At 36.9% G+C, this 16,826-nt stretch overlaps 1 pseudogene across 1 annotated transcript in view; it reads right to left on the bottom strand.

Moving 5' to 3' along the window:
* The window catches only part of LOC143247617 (hormone receptor 4-like), a 30,738-nt pseudogene extending 14,479 nt beyond the window's left edge, over positions 1-16,259 (bottom strand). Inside the window, exons 1-3 of the transcript XR_013026620.1 lie at positions 15,123-16,259; positions 6,716-6,864; positions 4,874-4,935 (exon numbers count right to left, since the gene is read on the bottom strand). The product of XR_013026620.1 is annotated as a hormone receptor 4-like (transcript). The remainder of the gene's footprint in view (positions 1-4,873; positions 4,936-6,715; positions 6,865-15,122) is intronic.
* Positions 16,260-16,826: the final 567 nt, after the last annotated feature.

Below are 16,826 nucleotides of genomic sequence, written 5' to 3'. Positions count from 1 at the left end.
TCAACACAACAGCATAAAGATAAAACCTAGCTGTTTCAACACAACAACATAAAGATAAGACCTAGCTCTTTCAACACAACAAAGATAAGACCTAGCTCCTTCAACACAACAACATAAAGATAAGACCTAGCTCCTTCAACACAACAACATAAAGATAAGACCTAGCTCTTTCAACACAACAACATAAAGATAAGATCTAGCTCTTTCAACACAACAGCATAAAGATAAAACCTAGCTGTTTCAACACAACAACATAAAGATAAGACCTAGCTCTTTCAACACAACAACATAAAGATAAGACCTAGCTCTTTCAACACAACAACATAAAGATAAGATCTAGCTCTTTCAACACAACAGCATAAAGATAAAACCTAGCTCTTTCAACACAACAACATAAAGATAAGACCTAGCTCTTTCAACACAACAACATAAAGATAAGACCTAGCTCTTTCAACACAACAACATAAAGATAAGGCCTAGCTCTTTCAACACAACAACATAAAGATAAGACCTAGCTCTTTCAACACAACAACATAAAGATAAGATCTAGCTCTTTCAACACAACAGCATAAAGATAAAACCTAGCTGTTTCAACACAACAACATAAAGATAAGACCTAGCTCTTTCAACACAACAACATAAAGATAAGACCTAGCTCTTTCAACACAACAACATAAAGATAAGATCTAGCTCTTTCAACACAACAGCATAAAGATAAAACCTAGCTCTTTCAACACAACAACATAAAGATAAGACCTAGCTCTTTCAACACAACAACATAAAGATAAGACCTAGCTCTTTCAACACAACAACATAAAGATAAGATCTAGCTCTTTCAACACAACAGCATAAAGATAAAACCTAGCTGTTTCAACACAACAACATAAAGATAAGACCTAGCTCTTTCAACACAACAACATAAAGATAAGACCTAGCTCTTTCAACACAACAACATAATGATAAGACCTAGCTCCTTCAACACAACAGCATAAAGATAAGATCTAGCTCTTTCAACACAACAGCATAAAGATAAAACCTAGCTGTTTCAACACAACAACATAAAGATAAGACCTAGCTCCTTCAACACAACAGCATAAAGATAAGATCTAGCTCTTTCAACACAACAACATAATGATAAGACCTAGCTCCTTCAACACAACAGCATAAAGATAAGATCTAGCTCTTTCAACACAACAGCATAAAGATAAGATCTAGCTCTTTCAACACAACAGCATAAAGATAAGACCTAGCTCTTTCGACACAACAACATAAAGATAAGATCTAGCTCTTTCAACACAACAACATAAAGATAAGACCTAGCTCTTTCAACACAACAACATAAAGATAAAATATAGCTGTTTCAACACAACAACATAAAGATAAGACCTAGCTCTTTCAACACAACAACATAAAGATAAGATCTAGCTCTTTCAACACAACAGCATAAAGATAAAACCTAGCTGTTTCAACACAACAACATAAAGATAAGACCTAGCTCCTTCAACACAACAACATAAAGATAAGACCTAGCTCTTCAACACAACAACATAAAGATAAGACCTAGCTCTTTCAACACAACAACATAAAGATAAGATCTAGCTCTTTCAACACAACAGCATAAAGATAAGACCTAGCTCTTTCAACACAACAACATAAAGATAAGACCTAGCTCTTTCAACACAACAACATAAAGATAAGACCTAGCTCTTTCAACACAACAACATAAAGATAAGACCTAGCTCTTTCAACACAACAACATAAAGATAAGATCTAGCTCTTTCAACACAACAGCATAAGGATAAAACCTAGCTGTTTCAACACAACAACATAAAGATAAGACCTAGCTCTTTCAACACAACAACATAAAGATAAGATCTAGCTCTTTCAACACAACAGCATAAAGATAAAACCTAGCTGTTTCAACACAACAACATAAAGATAAGACCTAGCTCTTTCAACACAACAACATAAAGATAAGACCTAGCTCTTTCAACACAACAAAGATAAGACCTAGCTCCTTCAACACAACAACATAAAGATAAGACCTAGCTCCTTCAACACAACAACATAAAGATAAGACCTAGCTCTTTCAACACAACAACATAAAGATAAGATCTAGCTCTTTCAACACAACAGCATAAAGATAAAACCTAGCTCTTTCAACACAACAACATAAAGATAAGACCTAGCTCTTTCAACACAACAACATAAAGATAAGACCTAGCTCTTTCAACACAACAACATAAAGATAAGACCTAGCTCTTTCAACACAACAACATAAAGATAAGACCTAGCTCTTTCAACACAACAACATAAAGATAAGGCCTAGCTCTTTCAACACAACAACATAAAGATAAGACCTAGCTCTTTCAACACAACAACATAAAGATAAGATCTAGCTCTTTCAACACAACAGCATAAAGATAAAACCTAGCTGTTTCAACACAACAACATAAAGATAAGACCTAGCTCTTTCAACACAACAACATAAAGATAAGACCTAGCTCTTTCAACACAACAACATAAAGATAAGATCTAGCTCTTTCAACACAACAGCATAAAGATAAAACCTAGCTCTTTCAACACAACAACATAAAGATAAGACCTAGCTCTTTCAACACAACAACATAAAGATAAGACCTAGCTCTTTTAACACAACAACATAAAGATAAGATCTAGCTCTTTCAACACAACAGCATAAAGATAAAACCTAGCTGTTTCAACACAACAACATAAAGATAAGACCTAGCTCTTTCAACACAACAACATAAAGATAAGACCTAGCTCTTTCAACACAACAACATAATGATAAGACCTAGCTCCTTCAACACAACAGCATAAAGATAAGATCTAGCTCTTTCAACACAACAGCATAAAGATAAAACCTAGCTGTTTCAACACAACAACATAAAGATAAGACCTAGCTCCTTCAACACAACAGCATAAAGATAAGATCTAGCTCTTTCAACACAACAACATAATGATAAGACCTAGCTCCTTCAACACAACAGCATAAAGATAAGATCTAGCTCTTTCAACACAACAGCATAAAGATAAGATCTAGCTCTTTCAACACAACAGCATAAAGATAAGACCTAGCTCTTTCGACACAACAACATAAAGATAAGATCTAGCTCTTTCAACACAACAACATAAAGATAAGACCTAGCTCTTTCAACACAACAACATAAAGATAAAATATAGCTATTTCAACACAACAACATAAAGATAAGACCTAGCTCTTTCAACACAACAACATAAAGATAAAATATAGCTATTTCAACACAACAACATAATGATAAGACCTAGCTCCTTCAACACAACAACATAAAGATAAGACCTAACTCTTTCGACACAACAACATAAAGATAAGACCTAGCTCTTTCGACACAACAACATAAAGATAAGACCTAGCTCTTTCAACACAACAACATAAAGATAAAATATAGCTATTTCAACACAACAACATAATGATAAGACCTAGCTCCTTCAACACAACAACATAAAGATAAGACCTAGATCTTTCAACACAACAACATAAAGATAAGACCTAGATCTTTCGACACAACAACATAAAGATAAGACCTAGCTCTTTCGACACTTAGATTTGCTGTTCTTAGGGTTAAACAAAGAAGACAGATTCACCTGTCGTAAGCACCAGAGTTTTATGGTTTTTACCAAACGTTTTTTGGTCGTGTTTTTACTACCATTATATATGATGTTATTACTTTAAAAACAATGACAAGGTGGTGTTGGGGTGGGTGTCAAACTGAACTAATAAGAAACATTAATGAAATGTTTCTCCACCGTTCTCGTATCAGTTCAACACACCCACCACTTGTTTTCTCTGAATCTTCAGTTAGCAGACCTTAACTGATTACTCGATGGGGGGAATAAACGCGCAAGAAAAATTGATTTGTTTTTCAATAATTTACCCTTACGTATTTCGTGGTGCCTTTTTTTCTCAATTATTATTATACAGATAGCTTAATAACAATTCGTTTCAAGCTGTAGTTGTGCGAGAAATGACATTATTTCGTTTTTTGACGACTAAGGAAATAGCGGGTTCTAATACAACCCACCAAACAAGTTTCACAACAGCGAGTGCTACACGAAGGTTGTTTCAGCTATATACCAATAAATAAAGAACACTAGTTGGCATTTACACAAGTAATAGATGTGAACAGCTACACACACACACGTATCTATACAAATGTGTCTGAATAGACATTTTTAACCACGTGTGGGGGGGAGGGGAGATAAACAGGCTTCAGTTTCCCTACCACTCGAAAATGTTTTCCAACCAGCCACTTACTTAGACTGGGATACGTGTATAGAGGTGTTTAAATAAAAGTATGTACTTATATTTGTGTAGATATAGTACGTATGAAAAAAACAGATATGCGCGGATGCGAAGCGTCATTTGATGTATTTATCGATACTCGTGTTTGCGTTTTCTAAAACCCTGTTATCGATGCATTGATATCAATTTATGGTCGCTGAGTGGCCTTGTTTATTTTCCTATAATTTCGGATAAAACCCCATTATAAAGTCAGTAAGTGACCTTGTTTGTTTGACCATAGCCTGGATAAACCTCATTATAAAGTCGGTAAGTGACCTTGTTTGTTTGACCATAACCAGGATAAACCCCATTACAAAGTCGGTAAGTGACCTTATTTGTTTAATCATAACCAGGATAAACCCCATTACAAAGTCGGTAAGTGACCTTATTTGTTTAATCATAACCAGGATAAACCCCATTACAAAGTCGGTAAGTGACCTTATTTGTTTAATCATAACCAGGATAAACCCCATTACAAAGTCGATAAGTGACCTTATTTGTTTGACCATAATCCTATATAACCTTGCTCACCTTATAAAGGTTATACACAGCTACAGAATTTCTCCCACCCGGCATTCTATCTTCTCGAACAGCTGAAAGAAAAAACAAATAAAGTGCTGACAATTAGACAGTAAATATTAACTTTCAACTTCGCGAACGTTTAAAAAACTTTTAGTTTATTAATTACTAGGGAAGGGTTCGCAGTTTTGCTAGTGCTGATACAGTACAACTTTAAAAGTAGCACATTGTTTGGAAACTGTTCAATATTTGAAGCTCTTTAAACACAAATCAAATCGTTTATAATAAAAGCGACAAACTTTATTCTCTAGATTCTGTAACTTCCATCAATATATTGAAATGTTACCTTGACGTGAACGTCTAGACATGCTCTAGCTAACTGAAACATCAGCCTCAAACATATGTCAAAAATGTAGCTGACGTCACCTTAAAAACTAGCGGATGAATAAACATCCGTCAGCAAAATGTAGCTAACGCCTTCTTTAAAAACCTAATATATAAACATCCGTTAACAAAATGTAACTGACGACTTCTTTAAAAACCTAGCGGATAAATAAACATCCGTCAACAAAATGTAGCTGACGTCTCCTTCGAAAACCTAGCGGATAAATAAACATCCGTCAACCAGATGTAGCTGACGTCTCCTTTAAAAACCTAGCGGATAAATAAACATCTGTTAACAAAATGTAGCTGACGTCTCCTTTAAAAACCTAGCGGATAACTAATCCTTTTCCCACGCCAGGGTTTAAAAACCTGAAAGTTATGCTTTTTTAATCGACCCAAAAATTTTTACTTTGTTTTGTTCTTAAAAATACAGTTGGAAAGTTTGTGTACGTCAGCGACAAAATCACGTGGTGCGACTAAACTAAAACAGACTAAAAAACAAAACAAATATGAAAACTTGTAGGAGACGTGGCGTACTTGTATTAGATATCAGTTAAATGTGTAAGACCTTTACATTGTCTTTTTAATTGGTCTTCCGGTGTTAATATGTTCATATCGTGATACGTTATTTTTTGGTAAAATCAGGAAATGGTCGTCCAATATACACATGTTTTTGTTGGACGTTTTATGTAAACATCTTAAGTCCTATGTCAGTTGATGCACATTTTCACTACCAAATGAAAGCCCCCTTATTGTTTTTCTGTCTCTAAACCAAAACGTGTATGATATTTATTTATTGATATATTTACAAGCCAGGTGTCGTGCACGTATAAAAATACAGACTTTTTTTTATATAATAAGAATAACAACAAGAATCTTCTATTTGTCGGGGGGGGGGAGGTAAACACGAAATAAATACGAATGTTACTGATAACGAGTTAACACTCCCAACTTTAAGTTACGATAACAAAATAACTTATTTCCATAAAATCCTTGTTTTGATAAATAATTACATAACAACAGACCAGAATTTCTCTATACCACGGGATATTTTCTGTTGTGTTTATTAAATCTTAAAAGTGATACTCTTGTGTTCACTTTATCAACAAAAAATATTTTGTCAACAATATCTGTGTAAGAAATTTCAAAAAGAGCTTTCAAAGCTTGTTCTATAAGCGTGAATTCTAAAAACAACAACAACAGACAATAGTAGGCATGACGTCATTAAAGAAAACGTTTTAAAGTGTTTCAGAACTTACCCGCCATCATTTTGTGCCCCTCCGACATGTTATGACCACCGCCTGCGTTTTTTTAGTAAAACGGTCCTATTGTGGTTACTAATGGAATCACGAGGGAACTTTCTGTAGTGTGTTACTAACGTTTTTGCTGTAGTTTGTCTCAAGGTATCACAGAATATAGAAAACAGGTAGAGCACAAAACTAGAATTGGGAAAAAAAAACAACAACTCACCTGCCAAAACCATGCCCTGACGGAGACACTTTTGGAAGCGACAGTACTGACACCTATTTCTCTGGGCCTTCGTGATTTCACAATTCCCATCTGCTACGCACGTGTAAACTCGTTTGTTTTGTACTGTGCGTTTGAAAAAACCTTTGCACCTACAATTCAGATAAATAGGAGTTTGAGCGAATATGGAGAACCGACACACACAATTTACAGAATGCCATTACGAAAACACACAAATTGTAAAACAAGAAGTATGACTTATTCTTTGAATATTTTGGGTTCAGCGTATTTTCAGTTCAGTATCAAAGTGATTTCATAATGTGTCGGGAAAGTATTATATATGCGTGTACACGTTAAACATTTCGGCACTGCTAACTAATTTATATCACTTAGTTTAATTTTGTTATAAAGCGAGCGCAAAACAACCTTAAATGTACTGTAGTTTTGTTAAATACTGATAGTACATTTAAAGATTGTAGAAAAAATGAAATGATTCCATCAGAGAATTCTGTAATAATGGTTACGTTTGAATTTTTTTTTTTTTTTTCAGAAATATGGAAATTTGCTCCAGTTCGGTAAACCGTTTAGCCTGCCCTATTTTGTTGCGAATAGAATACTCTTCTCAGTTATCAAGACAAATTAACCAACCAATCCCAGTTGTAAAGGCAAGTAGACCATCCAATCTCAGTTGCCAAGACAAATGAATCAGCCAATCTTAATTGTCAAGACAAATGAAGCAGTCAATCTCAGTCGTCAATGCAAAAGAAACCAGCCAATTTAATACATATATTACTACGATTACAGAACATTCGTTCATTAATCTTTGTAGCAAGATATCAAAACTGACACCTCAGGTTATCTTGAATGAAAAAGATATATATATATATGTGTGTGTGTGTGTGTGTTCACAAATACTGTTTGATTTCCAATATTCGAAACGGCAACACGTTACGCAACTCTTCTGATTCAAAATGTTTTTAAGCCCAAAGTTATAAATTCCATTTATTCGTGATGACGAGAAACCCACTCGAAGTAAAAATGTTTCTCAAGACGGTTGGTACGGGTATTAAAATTTTTATTAAAATAAAGTACAGAACAACGTTTCGGCCTGAAGATGACCTAAGAAGATCGAAACGTTTTTCTCGACTTTATTTTACCCATACCCATACCAACCGTCTTGAGATACAAATTCATTTCTCTCTCATTTATCTTACTTGACAATGACCAAAGTAAATTATGAACTGAGCATGTGGTTAGAGTACTGTACTATTAATCTGCAGGTCCATCTGTGGCCATTATAGGGATAACGGACAAATCTCACATTCGGTCGTAGAAAAGCAGCCCAAGAATTCATCTTCCATTTTCGTTTCACCAGTTTGACCAAAATAAAATATGATTTAAAAACAACGACAGGGTCCAGATAAAGTACCTACGCAGGCCTAGTTCAGCCTGCGGGCCGCTAATTGGTCTTATATTTTTTAATTATTCAGATATTTGTTTTTCTTGTCGTAGCATAATTTTACTTTACTTAAATTCATCGTAATTGAACTAAAATACGGGTTTAGGTTACTCTGGGGTAGCGACTATTTATGATGGGTAATATGTATTGAACATTAGTTTTCTGTTAGATGAACTCAAATGTAGATACTTGAAAGGTCAGATTTTTTCCGTTCTCTTTCAGCATATCTTGTTGGAAATGAATGTGATTGACGTCACGCCCTGATTAGATCAGTAATTCGGTTTTACTTTTCTCGCTAATGTAGCTACCACTAGAAACACTCCCATATAAATGGAAGTTTCTTGTATGGGAAGGTCAGTGGAAAGTAACCCTCTCTGAACTGACATGCGTAATATTTTATAAGTAATTTTTATTCGCGTCTAAAAGAAGTTTACAAGTCTAACATTACGTTGGAGAGTTGGACTGGGCAAAGAACTACTGTGTGTGTGTGTGTGTTTTCTTATAGCAAAGCCACATCGAGGGAAGAACAGCCATGGCTGAAATTGTCACTTATTTGACCTTTCGTATTCTTACATATAATTCTGGGTATTATGGCGATCGTAAGAAAAAAATAAACAAAAAAATAGACGTGTTTTGGAGATCTCGACACTGATCGGTGAGATAGATAGGTTTCTTAAGGGACCAACCTGAAATATCGGTGATAAATAATATAAATTTTGCTTTTTAATTGAACACGTCTGTTAGCCTGTAGCAAAGAAAAAATACAGTTGAAATACAATATAACCTTTTTTGACTGATGGATTATGTGTTTAGTATTAACGTCACTAAACAAGCTGTTTGTATGAAAGTTGCTTTGAAAACAAAGATAAAGGGGGGAAAGTCCAAAAGGGAAATATTAACCCTTTACCTGCAGTTGACATCATGTAATATTAGCGTAGGCGATTGTGGTGGACGTCGTGTAATGTGAGCATTTTGCGCGCAACAGTTTCAATGGCTCGTCGCAAAATTTCATGAATTTTTGTGCATGGGGTGTTAGAAAGATTTACACATGCCGGATTAAGTTACTCTAATATAGATCACAAAATAGATCAAAATATTTCTAGAGCATAAAGCTACACATTTGACTAACTACACACTGCCCATCACGGATATTGAAACCCGATTTTTAGCGTCTTAAACCTCCATACTTACCACTGGGCCATTGAAAGGTGACGACATATTCCTTAGAAGATATTCAATGTCCCTTGTAAGAGGTTCTTAGAATAGATACTTTGCAAGGCAGTTTTCCATCGCCTTAGTTTTGAACTTCAGACCAGAGGAAAGGCAGTCAGTCTGTCCTCCTACCAGCCACGCTAAGGGATTGTAAATCACCCTTATAATGCATCTATAACTTAAGGAGCTGGAGAGTACTATTTTGAAGTATTGCATGGGTTCGAACCTAGCTAGCCAGCTCCAGATCTCTACCACAGGGCCAGCTCGCGCCCTATTAAAAGAAGTTGTTCACTAGTACTAATTAACACAATATTCTGTTTAAAGATTCGAGAATAGACTATTTAAAACATAACTTTAAAACGGGGTGAAATAATCGGCTCTAGTTTGCTAATAGAAGACGAATGTTTCCTTCTTCTCAACCCAGAAGAAACGTGCTCCAGCTTTTGTCTGGATCTTGTTTTGTGTTTGTTTGTTTATACAAAGAACACTAACTTACTTCTGCTTTGGGCCTAGTTTTATTTGGTTTGTTTTGAATTTCGCGCAAAGCTACACGAGGGCTATCTGCGCTATACGTTCCTAATTTTGCAGTGTAAGACTAGAGGGAAGGCAGCTAGTCATCATTACCCACCCCCAACTCTTTTATCAACGAATAGTGGGATTGACCGTCACATTATAACGCCCATACGGCTGAAAAGGCGAGCATGTTTGGTGCGACGGGGGGATTCGAACCCGCGATCCTCAGATTAGTAGCTGAGTACCTTAATCACCTGGCCATACCGGGTCGCTTAGGGCCAGGAATGGCCTAAGGATAAAGGAGTTTTACTCTGCACTACAGAAGTGATTGTCAACAAGTTCAAGTAGCCGGAAGCCTAACCCTGCGGTGGGTTCGGCTGGGTGGGTGACTATTCATTGATTATTAATCATAATAGGGTTCCGCCAGATGTCAGTTATCTTACTTATACAAAACTAGTTTTAGCTCAATATAACATAATTATGAACACAATTTGTGTAATCCATGGAGGAAGATAGTTTTTATTTTATTTAATTGGGGGGGGGGGGGGGGATCCATGAATTTGAAAGTTTTGGTAACTGCTCATGTTAACCTAAAGATGATATAAGAAGGTCGAAATGTTGTTCAGTACTTTATTATTTTAATTAAAGTTTCAATACCAATCAATACCAGCCGTTTTGAGAATACATTTTGGTAACCACTGCTCAACAAGGTCTGAAAATATCCAAGTAGTTTAATTATAACTCCCGAAGATCTAAAAGTTCAACACAGATCAGACATTACGTTATGCATTAACCTAGTCATTCCAATATACCAATATATTTTTCGTCTCTTGTCCAGTTTAAATGACCTTTAAATATGCTCTCACCTAGAATATCTTATTTAACCTTTAACGGTTCAACTGGAGGGAGGGTTTACCCTACTCTTTAAAGATCTGTTGTTACATCTAGAGTTCAAGGCAAATTGAACTTATTTATATATATATATTTTCCAACTGGAGCTAAACTCGAGATCGGTCTTTTGGATGGGCAACGCGTGCGTCCTGCTTAGGGTGACCACCCCAAAGAGCGCCGTAATCGATATTAAAATTAACAGTTCATCTCAATTCTACATGGTCAAGGGCACCGAAAATAAAGTTCACACAAGTCATTATTTTTCCTAGGGCCAGTAACATGGAAAATGTACAAAAACACACATCAACAAACTACAGCAAACATAAAACTAAATTTTTACGAAAGTAAGAGAATCCTATGATCAACAAACGTGAAATATCTATACAACTATTCAAAACATGCTAACACTATGAGACAGAATCCTGGATAACACGCTTGAATACAATTAGAAAAATATTAACAAAATGAACTGATGAATAAAGTAGAGAGTTACATGACACATGATGAGCCTAGTCCTGAGTACCTCCTACATCTGAACGTCATAAATAGGATCTCACAGGCCAAACAGTATGAAGCTAACTGAATTCTGGACACAAGCGTAGTTTTAGCTATACGTGTGTGTGTAACTGCTAAGCGGTACTGTATTATGGACACGGACTAATGATTCAATCATACATAAGTGGATCTAGTGAAATTATACGAGTTAATATTAGCTTGGTACAAAAAATGGTATATTAATTAAAACTGCGGACAGTGGTTAACAAACTGAGAGTGATACAAGAACGTAACAAGGGTTATTACCTTGGGTTCACTAACAGTGTAAACAAGCCAACAATTCTTGATAGCGAGAAAGTGATCAATGCTGGTCCAAAACATGGATCGAATCCCGATATTTATGATTTCCTAAGGCTGACTCTACCTTAACTTGTTACCTAAGATAGCACCATCGTATGGGGGTAATAAACTGTCAATCTTATGTTTATTTTTCTGAGGATTGAGCTACTATGTTTGTTGAGTTGCGATTCATCATGACTGTGCCATTTGACCTGATGCAAGATGGCCCCACGATTAACTCGTAACAGTTTACTTTAAGTACCATAATTATGTTTGTTTTTTGTATCAATATACCTACAAACCTCATTCTAAATTTTTTGAAACGTTTTAACAAAGATTAAATCTGGCCTTAAATAGGTACTGTACTTCAACGTATCGAATTATTTGTATGTATATTTTAAGGCCATGGGGAAGACCAACCGTGTACATAAGGCAATATTATGAAGATTTGTTTATTTGTTTAGAATTAAGCCCAAAGCTACACAATGAGCTATCTGTGCTCTGCCCACCAAGGGTATCGAAACCCGGTTATTAGTGTGCAACTCCGCAGACATACCACTGTGCCACTGGGGGGCTATTATGAAGAATAGCCTTTTTACTTCTTTTGGTACGCTGTACTCGCTTTAAATATTGGTAAACAAGTTTCAAAGCTGATTATTTTAATTGTAATTATCGCACACGTTTATACTCAGTATAAAATTTATAGAAATTTTCATCAGTATGTGAATCTTGGTAGCAGACGTCGAAGATATCTGCGCATGCGTACGAAATCTTTATTAAAACGCATCTTACCAACATGGAAACTCATGTTCCGGTTGATGTCTGGCTTTAGAATCTAATCTCCAAACTCATAGGGTTCATTTACCAGGTACATATTGAACCCGACGTTGTTTGGTGACGTGTGCTTGCTTACGAGTTAGCAGTTGTAGCATGTAGTTACCCTATAGCACCAAAAGGAACTTTTCCCTCACCCCACTCCAGTGGTTAGCTAGTCACATGTCGCTCACATTCCAAGGTTTTCCAACTAGATCTAGCTATGTCATAATTTTCCGGTGTTAACAGTTTATTACGAAAGTTATGTGCATGGTAAGATGTTCGTAAATACTTTTACCTTAATACATACAACCCAACTCGGCCTTTACCATCCCCTGAAATTACGAACGCCTCTAATCCATTTCAAGGGAGAAAAAAAAATCTGGCTCTAACAATCTGTCTTTCGGTCATTATGATGTTCATTAGTAAAGACTGGTTCGTGGAATGCAAAAACAACTAGCCACCTCCATTCAGTTGTGAAGTAGGGCGCAGTTATATGAAATAAAGAGGGCTTCAAAAACGTATTGGTATTTCAACTTCACCTTGGGCTCCAACGACAACTTGATTATGTCGCATACATTATCTTTAGTAATCTGTGTTATGGGTTATGGTTATTAATAAAACAAAATTGTGTTGGGTTATTACTTGGAGAAACTGTGTGGAAAGTCAGTGAAAAGTCTTTAAAAAGTTGAAGCACAAAACTGAGATTCGAATCTTGTAAATTAAACCCTTGCTAAATCTAGTAAAGATAAAAGATAAATTAGCCGAGAGAAACTGTGATATCTATCTTTTAGTGCGACTTATTTATGCAAAAACATTCTTTGTATGTAAAGTACCTTTATGAACTGTAGCCTATTCTTTATCCTGTGGGTCGGACATGGGTAATAGATATCTTGGTGGTCTGCGGGTTGAAAATGTTTAATGTTCAAGCCGTCGAGTTGTCACCGAAGATGTTCGCACTTTTGTCCGTGGGCGTGTAATAAAGGTGATAGTCAACCAATCCTGCTATTTGGTATATGAGGCAGATGATGCCGACTGGTTGTCTTTTCTCTGGTTAGTTGTAACTTAAGGATCGCTGACCAGGTTTTTATAGCCCATTATGTTGTATATGTGTTGTATATTTTCAAACATTTTATCGCATACAGCCTCAAGGCTTACAAAACTATAAACACTGACAAAACATATGAAATTAATTAACGTATCCTGGTGATTAGAACGCTCGGCTGGGAGTCTTCGGGTTATGTGAATGAAACCCTGTACCCAGCATGCTGTTTATTTCAGCCAAGGGATGTTATAATGTTAGGGTAAATCCCATTACATTTTTTGGTAAAAGAATAGCCCAAGAGTTGGCGGTGGGTACTGTCGGTCAGTTGTCTTCTTTCTAGTTGTCAGTTCAAAATTAAGGAAAGAAGCAGATACCCTTATTGGCTATGCTGTAAACAAAACAACAGCAATCAGACGGATTATTTTGTTTAATAAGCGTCTGATGGTCATTCCAAAAATCGTACAAACTTGAATCTCGGCTTTATAAAAACGAACATTTACATGTTTACGAGATCCCGATAACGAGGTCAAGGTCATTCGGACTTTCAATGTTTAATTGAAAACCGTCTTTATTCAAGTGCAAAGTCAGTTGCAAAGTTCGCTTACCTTCAAACAGCATATTTGTGAAAAAACACAATTTTGTTTTAACAAAACAGGTTTCGACTTTGTTATGACCATGCGCAATGAGAATATTAGTGATCGTTTACATTTATTAAACTTTGTATTCAAGTTAGCAGTTATGTCATCTCTTCTAATATTTACGTTTTTGTTTCACGAGGAGATTATTTGTTCAAAATGTTGCAAAGGTCTTTTATGCCAAGTTTTCTTCATTATTAACTGATAATTTAGAGAGAAGAGCTAGTCAACAGCACCCACCGCCAGTTCTTGGGCTTCTCTTATATGAGCAAATAATGAGATTTGACCATTATTTTTCAAGCGCACCCACGGTTCTAAAGAATGAAAGGCATTTTTAAGGAAACTAGTCGCAAACCACCAATTCTCGGGTTCATAAAACAGTCACGCTAACTTTTAGGCCACTTCTGACCCATAAGGAGATGAAATTTGATATTAGCCCTCAAACGCATAAACTTCGAAAATTTACATTTTCTTTAGTAGTACAATATTAATTAGGTTTGGTTTGAAATTCGCTCAAAATACACGAGGGCTATCTGCTCTAGCCGTCCTTAATTTAGCAGTGATAGACTAGAAGTAAGGCAGCTAGTCACTACCACCCACCTCCAACTTTTTGTCTACTCTTTTACTAACGAATAGGGAGATAGACTGTAACATTATAACGCCCCCACTGTTGAAAGGACGAGCATCTATGGTGGGAGGGGGATTCGAACCCGCGATCCTAAGGTTGCGAGTCAATCGCCTAGTCACCTGGCCATGCTGGGCTTCCAACATCAAGTAATATCAACTATTCACTCGTTAAAAAGAATATCCTGAGGTATATATGTTGTTTTTCAGAATCCCATGAAAGACTTAAGACATCTTTAGAAAGGATGCACATAATGGCATTCATGATTTAAAAGAAATGTAAGAAACATTTTTATATTCAATACCTGGGTTAACATAAGAAAGCAATGATGATACATTTAAATCATGTCCCTCATGGTTTATTATCCTACACACAAAACTTACCCTTCACAGGTTATGATACCATAGTGAAGACCTGTGGCTTTGTCCTCACAAATCATACACACCATTGGCTGCTCTGTTTCTTCCTTCTCGACTTCAGGACCCCGAGATGTGGACGGTGTCGCCGCCATGACAGTTGACTCCTCTTTCGCCCGTTCCCTGATACACTGAGATTTAATGCCTGAGTGTCTGGTAACTGGGTGGGAGAAGATGGTCCTGGTTGTGGCAGTTTTTCTGACCAGGATACAAGACTGGTGCTCACCAAACTACTGCTCCGACTCCGAAACTGAGGCAATACCTCTACTCTGGAAGTGGTAGTTGATGATGCTGCGGATGGTATCCTTTGCACATTTGTCCCGTACTGAAGAGCGAAAGAAGGGTAGCTTCCTATTGCAGATAACCCACTAATTGGACCAGCACTGATCCCACATTGTCCTATAGCTGGCGCACTAGAAGTTATTAGAGATGTAGGTGTTGTGGTGTAGCAGGAAAGAGGTTGGGATCGCGAGGAAACTGGTCCACCTAAAAGTCCTATTCTTTCCATATTAGATACGCTATGTCGACGACCTACAGGGACATCACTACTTATTATAGAACTTGTGCTTGTATGCTCAGGTGACTGCAGCTCCTGAGATGGATCTGTCCAAATCACCGCTTCACCAGGACCAGAAGTTGGAATATCACTGATAACTAATGGCATTGTTTGATGCGATGCCCCTCTTAGCGAGGATAAATTTTGCTGCTTCACGTGGGGCCGTTCCTCATGGGCACTGAAATGACGCTTGTAGGCCTGTGCACTAGAAGGAGACCACAAATGAGGATTCAAGTGGGGAAGTACTTCCATAAAACGCCTGGTTGGCGCGCTTAAGTCCAATCCCTGCTCTTCTAACGATGTTTTGGGTTTTTCCGATCGAATTTCAGCACTTTCTGGAGCTCCCTCTTGTGTACACGTGCTTCCATCGTGGAAAACGTTGTCTTGTGAACTACTGCTTAACATTTCTCTTTCTGAGCTAGCCGCCTGTTGGGAGGGTGACTGGACGCTTTGGGTCGGAGAACCTTTCGCGGATTCCAGCTCTTCCTCCAGCATATTTGTATCTGGGGACTTATTTGGACCTTCAGACTGTGTTATCAAAGATACCTCCCTCCTTCGCCCGATTCTAAGGGGAACTCGCTTGCAAAGTGACCCAGCTCTTCTTCCTTCAGAACAGGTTCCAAAGTGAGTACACTGTCAGGTGAAGAGTTATCAGGGTTCGTTTCACCGTCACTACTGTATCTCGAGTCAACTTTTCGACGCTTCAGTTTGATGTTGTGAAACAGGCTCATCTTATGCATCCTCTCCAGGAGAAGCGGAAACATACTTCCTGGAGAAAAAGAGAGAGAGAAATCAGTGTAATTGCAAACTCTGCTAACACGAGTTAAGGTCTGGGATCCAGAAAAGAAAATTATATGAACTGTTCATAGTGTTTTCTTTAAGGTCACGTGACACTCACAAGTAGTCGAAGTATAAGATGGCTCGAATGGTCAAATTTGTTTGTTTGTTTTTAACAATCATTTGAAAGGGAAGCTTACATCACACTGGTAAACCTTTCATTTTGTGAACCAATTCATAAGTCGCTTTCTTCCTTTGCACACTGTATGGGCATTCATTCGCCTCAGTGCTGTCACCTGGTGAGTGTAGTATAACTAGGCTTACCAGTCTCTATCTTT

The sequence above is a fragment of the Tachypleus tridentatus genome, chromosome 3 (genome assembly GCF_004210375.1).
Source record: "Tachypleus tridentatus isolate NWPU-2018 chromosome 3, ASM421037v1, whole genome shotgun sequence".
NCBI lineage: Eukaryota > Metazoa > Arthropoda > Merostomata > Xiphosura > Limulidae > Tachypleus > Tachypleus tridentatus.
This window is presented reverse-complemented; position numbering and strand designations above follow the sequence as displayed.